The sequence below is a fragment of the Falco biarmicus genome, chromosome 10 (assembly GCF_023638135.1).
Source record: "Falco biarmicus isolate bFalBia1 chromosome 10, bFalBia1.pri, whole genome shotgun sequence".
NCBI classification, from domain to species: domain Eukaryota; kingdom Metazoa; phylum Chordata; class Aves; order Falconiformes; family Falconidae; genus Falco; species Falco biarmicus.
The window spans coordinates 5,616,486-5,626,360 of NC_079297.1; the positions used below are offsets into that span (position 1 = coordinate 5,616,486).

Below are 9,875 nucleotides of genomic sequence, written 5' to 3' on the forward strand. Positions count from 1 at the left end.
TGTCCCCTGATGGCAGCAACGTGTGCCTGAGCCCTCAGCTGTAGGAGGACCGTGTGCTCGGGGTCTTGCTCAACCAAGTTTCAAGCCAACCCTGCGTATCTGATGTGAGCCTTCAAGGGGGGGTAGGGCTGTTGCAGCTGCTATGGGAGCAAGTCCACAGGTGACTTCATGCCCCTTTGGACTAAAGCAGCTCTTCTATTAAGCAAGACCTGGTGGAAGGTGCTGCTTCTCCAAACCCGTCTGCTCTGACAGCTTGGTGGTCTTGAGGGATGGGACCTGTCTCTGTCCCCTCGGGCACATGGGAGAGGGCAGGCTGTGTGCAGAGCAGGGCTGCTGGCTGGGAACAGTGCCGAGTCTCCTAAGAAGTGCTGTATTTAAATGGATTATCGTCCTCGAGAAAATCTAATTCCCTTCTCCCTTGTGGGAACTCCCACTCTGGGTGGTTAGGATTAGCAGTGACGGAGTAAAAAATCACTGCACAGGGTTTTTCAGGGGTGAGGGAGTAGCAAATGCTTGTTCTGCTCCTGGTTGCTGGGTCTGTCGTTGGTGTGCTCTCAGCAGCCCTCTGAGAATCTGCTCCCAGTACTGGGAAAGCAGCGCCATGTGCTGCCAGGGCTGACATTTGCTCCGTGGGAGCTGCTGTTTGTCAGTATATCGGTGACGTATGTCTGCAGTCTTCGTGTTCTTGTGTCTCGTGTAGCTGTGACAGGTTCTTGGAACGTGCTTCTTGGAACAACTTATGTCTTTTTTTTTTTTTTTTTTTTCTTCCTCTTTCTCTCATCTCTCAGTTGCAAGAATCCCGTGTACTTTCCAAAACCACCCTCGGCGTAAAAGCGCCTTGTTTTTGCAAAGCAATCTGGACGGGTACTCTGCAAATCCCCAGAGTGCAAGCCTGGCTGCCTGCCCGTCCTTGCAGAGCTGTGGTTCCTGGAGTGGATTTGTCACCATTCCCTCTGCCTTTCTGCCCTCCCTGGCCAGCCTGCCTGCATCTGGTGTTGGCTGGGGGCAGCTCACACTGGGGCCTCGTGAATTCCTGGTCTTCAGCTCTGACCTGAGAGGTGACGCTCGGTTGTTTTTCCTCCTAGCGCTGCTCTGGTTTTCAAACCGAAACCCTGAGGACCTGCTTCACCTGCCTTGAAAATCGCTGGAACCTTCCCAGGTCCTGATGTGATGGAGGAGCCGCGGGCAGCTCTGCCTTGCCAAACCCTCCCTGGCAGGAGGGACTTGGAGGAGCTGGGAGATGAAGTGTAACCTTCCATAAACCCTTGGACTTTATGGTTTCCAGGAGGATTTTGAGGTGAAGTTCACAAGTGTTTGGGTCCCTTGTTTTGCAGGGTAAGCCATGGGGCTGGGGTGGGTGCTGTGCTGTATGCCAGAGAGGTGCCAAAATGAGTCACAGAGGGGGGTGCAACCACCTCTAGCCCTCCAGGGGGGCACAGGCCACCCACCTCTCCGTGCAGGGCACTCCGGCTGCCTGCAGAGACCCTGCAGTATGGGAGGGGACAACTCTTGCACCCCGGAGCCATGGTGCTTCCCCTGAGCATCCCGCAGCCCCCGGGTGCTGAGCGGGATGCAGGCAGGAGAGAGGGAGAGCGCGGGGGGTCCCGGTACAGCCCACTGTGGGTGGGGGGCACCAGTGGGGGGTCACTGGGCTCCCAGTTAGAGATGAGCAGGGGCTGTGCAGGAGGTAGGTTGTCCTCGGGGCTGGGGCCTGCTGGGTGACAGCCTGCCTTCCTCGGGGACAGCTGACCTTTTGCTACGGGGACGTTCCGCTCCGGGGGGCTAAAGCCGTTCAGCTGCCCCTTCGCCTTCCTCTGTCCCCCCTTGCTCGGTGCCAGCTGCCGTGCTGACGTTGCGTCCCAACGCTCCGGTGTCTGGGGGGCTGAGCACATCACCCCCCGCCAGCGCGGCTCCCCCAGGGCTGTGTTTTGCGCAGACCCCCGCCCAGGAGGGCCGGGATGCTGGCGGCCCCGGCACCAGCACTGCCCACACGAGCCGGCCGGAGACACCCCGGTGGGTGGGGAGGGGGGGTTGTGCCCCCGCCGCTGCCCCTCTGGGTGTAGCAGCGCTGTTGGGGGGGGTCCGCGCCGCCCCCTGCCCGCCCCCAGCCCCCTCTGCCGGGAGCCCCGCGGCCGAGCAGCCCCCCCGCTGCCAGCCCGGCTGCCGCGGCGCTTCCCCGCCGCTCGCCGTGTGTCTGCCGCCACCTCCCGGGCTGCCCCGCCCGCCGCAGCGCGGCCCCGGCCCCCGAGCGGCCGCGGGGACCCGGGCGAGCGCCGGCCGCGCGCGTCGTGTCTGGGGTCCGGCCGGCTGCTGAGAGCTTGGCCTTTTGCGCCTTTCTTTTTGCTTCCTTCCCCTCCTTTCTTCTTTGCTTTCTCGCCCCCCTCACCCCTCCTCTCTTTCTTTTCTGTCTCGCCCCCCCCCCCCTTTATTTCTTTTTTTATTTATTCCCACCTTCATTTTTTTTTTTCCCTCCCCAGGGCATTGCAAGAGCTTCAACTGCTGCAGCTAAAGGCCCTGCGCTCTTGGCACAGATGCAGAGGGACCGAAACAGCTTCTCACCTGGAGGTGCCACCAGCTCCTCAACCCTCAGGTGGCAGCAGGCGCTTCCCGGGGCTCCCTTGCCCAGGTTTGTGCTCCGAATGGGGAGAATTCAGAGAAAGCATCAGCAAGCCATTAGCTATGGTGCTTTTTGTGGCAGGTATCACAGCCAAAGCTTGTGGGCAGCTTCACAGAGGTGGCCTGGGCTCCGAACCACACCTGCAACCCCCAGGGAAGTACCATTTCCCTGCAAAAGGCATGGAAAGAGCCTTTGTGGGGCTTTACTGTGGGGAGGAGCAGTGCGCAGCTGGACACATGCAGCAGACACGTAGGTGGCTGGGGAGGTGGGGGTGTGCTGTGAGGAAGGGGGGACCCCCAGACTGGCTGTGTGGCAGGATGTGCTCAGGCTGAGCAAAGGCCGGTGAGGTGCTGGCCTGGCTTTCCCCGTGTGCGTGTGGGATGCACGTTTCAGGAGCTCAGGGCTGTGTCCTGGGCCCTCGCCCTGTGCCCGGGTCACCGCTGAGCAGCGGTGGGTGAGCTGGGCTGGGAAAGTCTGTGCCTCCCCGACAGCACCCACCTCACCCCCGAGGTAAGGATCCGCTTTGTTTGGTGTCTGGAGATCATCAAATCGTGCTGTGCCTCATGCCACAGCCCATGCAGGGAGAGCACCCAGCTCCCCAGCACCCTGCTCCTGCCCCAGTGCCACGGGGATGGGCTCTGCCCCTCTCCATTTCCCCAGCAGAGCAGATGGAGATGCAGATCCCCTGTCCCCATGTAAAAACCAGAAGAGGCAGGGATTTCTCCTGCCATCCTAAAATACTGGTGGCTTGGGAAAAGCGTGGGTGGGAAAAGCTGTAATGATGTATTTGTCCTGGGATCAGATTAAACTTAATAACATGGGGTCACTTCGGTGAAGAAGCATCTGATTGGTGCAGTGAGACAAGGCAGAACTCGGTGGTGAGAACGGACCCTGGGGGAGCAGCTCCTGCATGTCTGCCGTGACCCTGCAGCACTGGAAGCTCACCTGAGGAAAATCCACCCACAGCTGTGCCGAGCGTGGTGCAGCCAGGGGTGCCAGCCAGCCTGCTCCAGGGAGGCACCCACCACCCCCCACCCCCCAGCATGGGTGTCCTGCTGGCCACCCCAGCTGCTCCTCCAAGCCCACCCTCTGCTCGGTGCCCCCCCCCCCCCCCCCCCGCTAGTCTTGGCCCAGGGTAAGTGTGCTGTTATGAGCCACTGTGTTCACAGCTCTGGAAGCTGTGTCCCCGGAGCCACTGGCATGCCCGGACCTGTGAGGGCCATGCCAAGCATCCATCGCAGAGGGTGTGGTGGAGCCAGCCTGGCTCCCAGTGGCACCCCCAGCCTCGGGGCACGGGGCGGCGGTGGCTCCGTGCAGAGCCCCAGCTCCTGGGGATCTCTGGGCAGGAATGTTGGCTTGGCATCTCCGTTTGGCTGCGGGGATGGGTGGCCCCTTGTCCCAGATGCTCATCTGTGTGGCCAAGACAGCCAGATGTGCAGGGTGCTGAGCATCTGCCAGCAGCCAGTCCCTGCCTGTCCTTAGCCTGGGTGGTGCTTGTGCAGGATCTGGCCACCAAGGCTACTAAGACTGTTGGGCTCATTGCGGGTTTGTTTTGTAAGTCCGTCCTTGGCAAAGGTGATCCAAACCCCTGGTCCTCCCCTTGAGCCTTTCCTGGGGCTACCAGGAAGATGATGGCTGGGGGCCCTTCACACACGTCTCCTTGCAGCAGGCTCAGGAAGAAGCACAGGCTAAAGTAGAGCCAGAACTTGGGGCTGCCTAATTTTGAAGGCAACCCGCCGGGACCAGCATGAGGGTCAGACTGGCATGCTGCTGTACCACCAATGACCAGCTCATTGTTGGAAACCAGTTTGCTGCAGCCACAAGTCCATTGCTGCTCTGCGTCCCAAGAGTGGGAGCGTTTCTGTATGGGGCAGGGCAAGGATGGGGTGTCCCCAGATCTCCATGGGGTTTGGCATGGGCAGAGATGGATGTGAGTGCAGATGTCCCCATGGCCCTGCCCAGCTGGGCTGGTGTGAGGGCTGGGGGTGCTGGGGATGCTCCCAGTGCCAAAAGGTACCGGCTCACCTGCGGGCTCTGCCCTTGCTGCTGCAGCGTCACTCTGTCGGCCCTGGGCAACGGGGAAGTTTGGGGTGTTTTGCCCAGTATTGATGCTGCAGAGGGAAAAGACCTGTTTTTTAATTGCAGGCTGGTTACTTCAGGGAAGTGGGGGGTGTGGGAGGTGGGAGGTGGGCTGGCTGCCCCAGCCGCGCGGGAGGGAACAATGGGGCCACTGTGCAGCTGAATGCCCCAGCTCCTGTTAGAAAGGTCCAGCAAGGGGTTTTCAGCACGTTTCTATTCCCCCGCTTGGGTATAATTACACGGGGGAACAAAGAGCCCTTCAAACCAGCCCGCTCCCCCCAGCACAGCCCCAGGGGGCTGTGTGCACACACACGTGTCGGCTGTTGGTGGGGTGCAAGGGGACGGTGACCATGTGCACCCGCAAAGGCAGCCTGTCCAGGGTGGTGACACAGAACAGGGGCATGGGGACAAACCCCAGGTGCATCCCCAGCTTTCCCAAGAGCCTGGCCGGGGTGGGGGGGCTCCTTTCCTGGAGCCATGCTCCTGGTTGTGCACCCCAGGGCAGAAAGCAAAGAGCGAGTCTCACCCTGCCTCTCAGCACTGATCCTGCTTGTGTTGTTAATTTAGCCGCATGCTGGAGTGGGTTTCATAAAGCGCCTTTTCTTCTGCCCTGTGGTGCCTCTCCTGTGCGTGGGAGACCCTGCGAGCTCCTTTGCTGGGTGCTGGTTTGGGGCTCGGCTGGGGGCAGCAGTGGGGGCTTCTCCCTTTGCTCCCGCTCAGACAGGCACCTCCTGGCAGCCCCTCCATCCATTGGGATGGACAGCCCCCCACTAACGGTGTGCTGGGGGCCTCACCTCAGCCTCACGTGGGTCTGGTGAGTGAGGACCATGCAGAGCATCACTGTGGAGAGTGGGTGTGCAAAGGGCTAAAGCCCCCGTGCTGCTCCCCTGCGCTGCGTCGCCTGGCCGTTCCCTCTGGGAATGGGTTTGCATTGGACTGAGCTGTGCTCACACATCACAGCTGTAGCGATAGATTTCCTCTATCTTTTTTTTTTTTTTTTTTTTTTTTAAGACCATGGCCACTGCTCAGCCCACCCCCCGAAATCCCAGTGCTGGCTGGGGCCAGGGAGCAAGGACACATCCCTGCAGGACTGAAACCCTCCAGCTGCTGCTTCTCCTTCCAGACCCTGCTGCCCTTCTCGACATGTCGGTCCCTTCGCAGAGACCAGTTGGAGTGAGCTGTGCTGGCCAGGCCTGATGCAGAGGTGAGGGGCACCAGTGAGGGAGTTTGGGGCTTCACCCGCAGCTGTCCTAGCCCAAACCAGGCCAGGTGCTTGTAGCTGCGGTGCCAGCATGCTCTGTGCATGGCACTGCATGGTACTCTGAGCACACCCACGCCAGGGCAGCACCAAGCCCGACAGCCCTGGGGCTGTGGATGAGCACCCAGGGGTGCTGCTCAGCTCCTCTGCTGGTGGCTCCACAGATGCCAAGCCCTTGCTGGGCTTACGAGGAGGGAGCTGCACCCAGTTTCTCAGTGCTAATCTGTAACTGTCTGCCTGGTTTGCATGCCTAATTACAGCAATGGTGTATGGAAATCAGGCCCGTGTTTTTCAAGCCTGGTTGTTTATTTGAGCTGTTTAAAAATCCACTTTCCCTCCCCAGTGAACGCTGAGAAAACTGTGTGGGTTTTTTGAGAGCGGGACCAAAGCAGATTGGCAGTTCCCTCTATCCTGCCCCTGCTAGCTGGGTTCCCCACCCCCCCAGCAGCGCTGCGGTGTGGGGCTGGCTGTGGGAGCCGTGTCCAGCACTGACCCCGCACCCCTAACCCAGCCACCGAGCCACGACTGCAGCCTTGGGGCAGTGGCCCAGCTCTGCATCCCAGCAGGATGCTGCTGGTCCCTGGGCTTACCCTTCCCTGGACTGCAGGGAGTCTAGAGCCTGCCAGGAGTGAACTTGTTTTCAGCTTGTTTTCAGGGAAAAAAACCCCAAAACCAAAAATAAAGAAACCAAATTTTCCACAGGCTTTTTGGCTGCATGGGCAGGGCTGAGTGCCCGGAGCTGTGGGTGTGGGAGCCTGGCAGTCTCTGCCCCTGAACACCCCGTCTTGGGGCAGGGGCTGATGATACCTGCTCCTGGCATTGCTGGTGATGCAGACACCCATGGGTACCTCCAGCTTGCTCTGTCCTTAATGCTATTTGGTGTTTTTTTTAGTCTGGCCAGTGGAGCTGCATGCCTGGGCAGTTCCTGATGCACTTGGATTTTCTTGAGCAGGTAATTGCAATTCCTCCACAACCCAGCTCAGCTTATTTTGGCCCTGAAGTAGTTTTGCATCCAGCTGCCCAGCTGGGTTATATATAGTTCTCTCAGAAAAAGGGTAAAGTCAGCACAGGTTTTCTGGGCACTGCCCAAACCTATGGCCCCATCCAGAGGGCTGCGCTGCACTGGGGCCAGGGGTGCCACTGGAGGGATGCTCGGGGTAATGGGACCCCAACTGGGGTCTGCAGATAGGGCTGGGACCAGTGTGGGGGCTTGGTAGGGAGTGGGATTCTTTGGCTATGATGCACTAACTGGCCCCTTGTGGCTGAGTCCCATTTGTACACTGTACCAGCCGCAGGAGCACCACATTTCCAAGAAAGGGGTTTTTCTCTGCCCCTTTCCCCTGGCTGGTGGGCAGAGCAGCATGCCCACATCCTCCATTCTCGAGAGCTGGTGATACAGACGTTTACACCAAGCAGGGTGGGCCGTGGGCCCTCCGGACTGCCCAGAGGCTCTGCCTGGGAACAGGACAGCCCCAGGCGAAGGGCTTAGGGCTGGGGGGGACACGCTGCTCCAGAGGGGGTGGCCCTGCTTGCCCACTGCCTCCAGCACTGGCTGCAGCCACTCACCCTGACGTGGGGTCCCCAGCAATGCTCGCCCACAGCCCTGTGCTCCTCCAAGGGGACCCTGACCATGTTCATGTTGGGGAGGTGACAAAGCCACGGTGCAGCACAGAGACCTGCCCTGGGCTGCCCTTGCCAAGGCTGGTACGGAACAGCCCCATTCCTTACAGCCCCCTGGTCATCTCCCCCCTCTCTGCCCACCCCTTGTGCTCAGGGGTGTGTGTGTGCAAAACCTCCTTTAACTGGAGTTTTTCTGGCCTTTCTGCAGGTGTGGCTGCAAATTGCCCTACAAACAGCCAGCCTGCTGGTCACCTTGGTGCCCAGAACAGTGTGACCAGGCTGGATTTGGGTGGGTGAGCAGGGAAGGGACGTTCCTGCACCCTGTGTGTACCATGGCTGTCCCCCCTGCTCTCTGAAAAACACTCAGCCAACCCACCAGGAAACCGGCTGTATTACGGCTTAGGGCAAAATGCAGTGCAATGACTGTTGAAAAAAACCAGCCAAACCCTCTGAACTGGGCAGAAAACGTCCCCCAGGGGACGGCCAGAGATGCCCAGGGGACCCCCAGCACCCAGCCCGAGCCTCCGGGCGGCTCGGGGGCAGGCGGCGTGGTGGGTGCGGGGGCGCTCAGCAGGCGGGGCGGCGGTGCCTGGGCTCACTAGATGGCAGCAACTCTTCTTCCAAACGGCCCGACCCGCGGCACAGCCCAGGCACAGCGGGGGACAGACCGGGCCCGGACTTCATGTTCCTCTGGGATGCCGTTCCGTGGAGCGAAGCCCATTCCCTCCTGATGTTTCTGAAGGTACGCTCACTTCTGGGACCTGAAATGGCTCCTCGATGTGGTGGGGCTCCGGGCAGCCCCAGCTGCGCCCCAGCTGCACCCCAGCCCGGTGGGAGCGGGGGATCCCCGTTGCCTTCAAGCCTCACCATTGCCTGGGGATGCTCACGCGTTGCCATGGATGCACATAGCTTAAGTTATTCTCAGCATCCCTAAAGCATTTGATGCTTTTCCTAAATCCCCAGCTCTTGAAGTGACGTGAAGGTTTTTTCATGCTTCATTTTATGCCAGTGTTTCTGACTGCTTTGGGGATGGGGAAAAGCTCCACGTACGATTCAGAGACACAGCCAGGAGCTGCCAGACAGGCTGTGCCGGGCAGCCCAGCTCCGAGCAGGCAGCCCAGTTCTCCCGAGCTGGCGGGACGGTCCGTGCGTGTTTCCCCGGCACGTGCTGGATTATTGCAGGATTTGGCAGACAGGCGCTGCCGACTCGCAAGCGAGCGAGAACATACAACGGGATGGCTGGCGCCTGTCCGAGACGTTTGTGTTAATCGGTGATTATGCAAATAAACAGCTTTGCCGATGCTACCAGCTCCTCCACTGCAACGTGGAGCATATGTTCCCCATGGCAGGGAAGTGTCTCCTCCAGGAGCTGCAAAGATCTTATTTTCCATTTGCAGGTCCTGCTGTGAAAAGCAGATTGAACCATGGCTGGTTGGGGGAAGGCAGGAGCCCCTCAAGGCCCCCAGCCCACCCGCCGCCGCCTCTTCTCTTTCCCCATGTGGCTTGAATTACTGTGGCCATTTGCTTAATCCATCAGGCTTCAAGAACGAGCCACTCGGTGCTTTCTTGGCCTCTCCAGCAAAGCTCTGCGCCGTAAACATAACAAGGCAGGCTTGTTCCAAGCCCTTGAAGTCAACAAGCAGTGCTTCTCCTGCCCTTCAGGACCAGGCTGCTGCTAAATATAGCTGAGGGTGCTTTCCATTCATAAAAAGTGAATTATGCCCCGGACTCTGAGGGAGGGCAGTGGGCTGAGAAGCCCACGGCCTCCAGACACTGCTGTGTGGGATGCAGGCGGAGAGGCTTGGCCCCGTCCTTTCACTGCCCTCCAGCTCTTCCCCAAGGACATGAGAGAGGAAATGCTTTTGGGGGAGATACGAGGGATCCTCCGTTAAAAGCTTTTCTTTTGTTGGTTAAAAGCGATCTCATCCTCGGTTACATTAAGGCCAGGGTGGATTTGCTGGGGAGGTGAGTGTAGAGGATGGTAAGCATGGGCCGATGGCATGGCCCAAGCAGGTGCTTGCAAAGGGGAAGCCCCTGCTGCCCTCAGCACCTGTATAAGATGCTCAAGCATTTGCGAGGAATGGGAGCAGTAAGGTCTTGTACCACTGCCCCCAACACCTGCCTCCTGCTTGAGGGACTTGTTTCCTTTTGAAGCTCCTGCAGGTCTTCACATGGTTACCCTTCCTCTGTCCTCCAGCCCTTTCCTCTGCCAGCCCTTTCCTCTGCCAGCCCTTTCCTCTGCCAGCCCTTTCCTCTGCCAGCCCTTTCCTCTGCCAGCCCTTTCCTCTGCCAGCCCTTTCC

General features: G+C 59.6%; 1 long non-coding RNA gene across 4 annotated transcripts; it reads left to right on the plus strand.

Moving 5' to 3' along the window:
* The first annotated feature begins 809 nt into the window (after window positions 1-809).
* Window positions 810-9,786, plus strand: LOC130156437 (uncharacterized). Of its 4 annotated transcripts, none has more exons than XR_008824422.1 (5): window positions 810-1,297; window positions 2,478-2,626; window positions 5,708-5,900; window positions 6,847-8,316; window positions 8,972-9,786. It is a non-coding gene; the product is annotated as an uncharacterized LOC130156437 (long non-coding RNA). The 4 variants fall into 4 exon arrangements; XR_008824423.1 differs by having other exon boundaries at window positions 6,847-6,906; window positions 7,783-9,786; XR_008824421.1 differs by having other exon boundaries at window positions 810-1,335; window positions 6,847-9,786.
* Window positions 9,787-9,875: the final 89 nt, after the last annotated feature.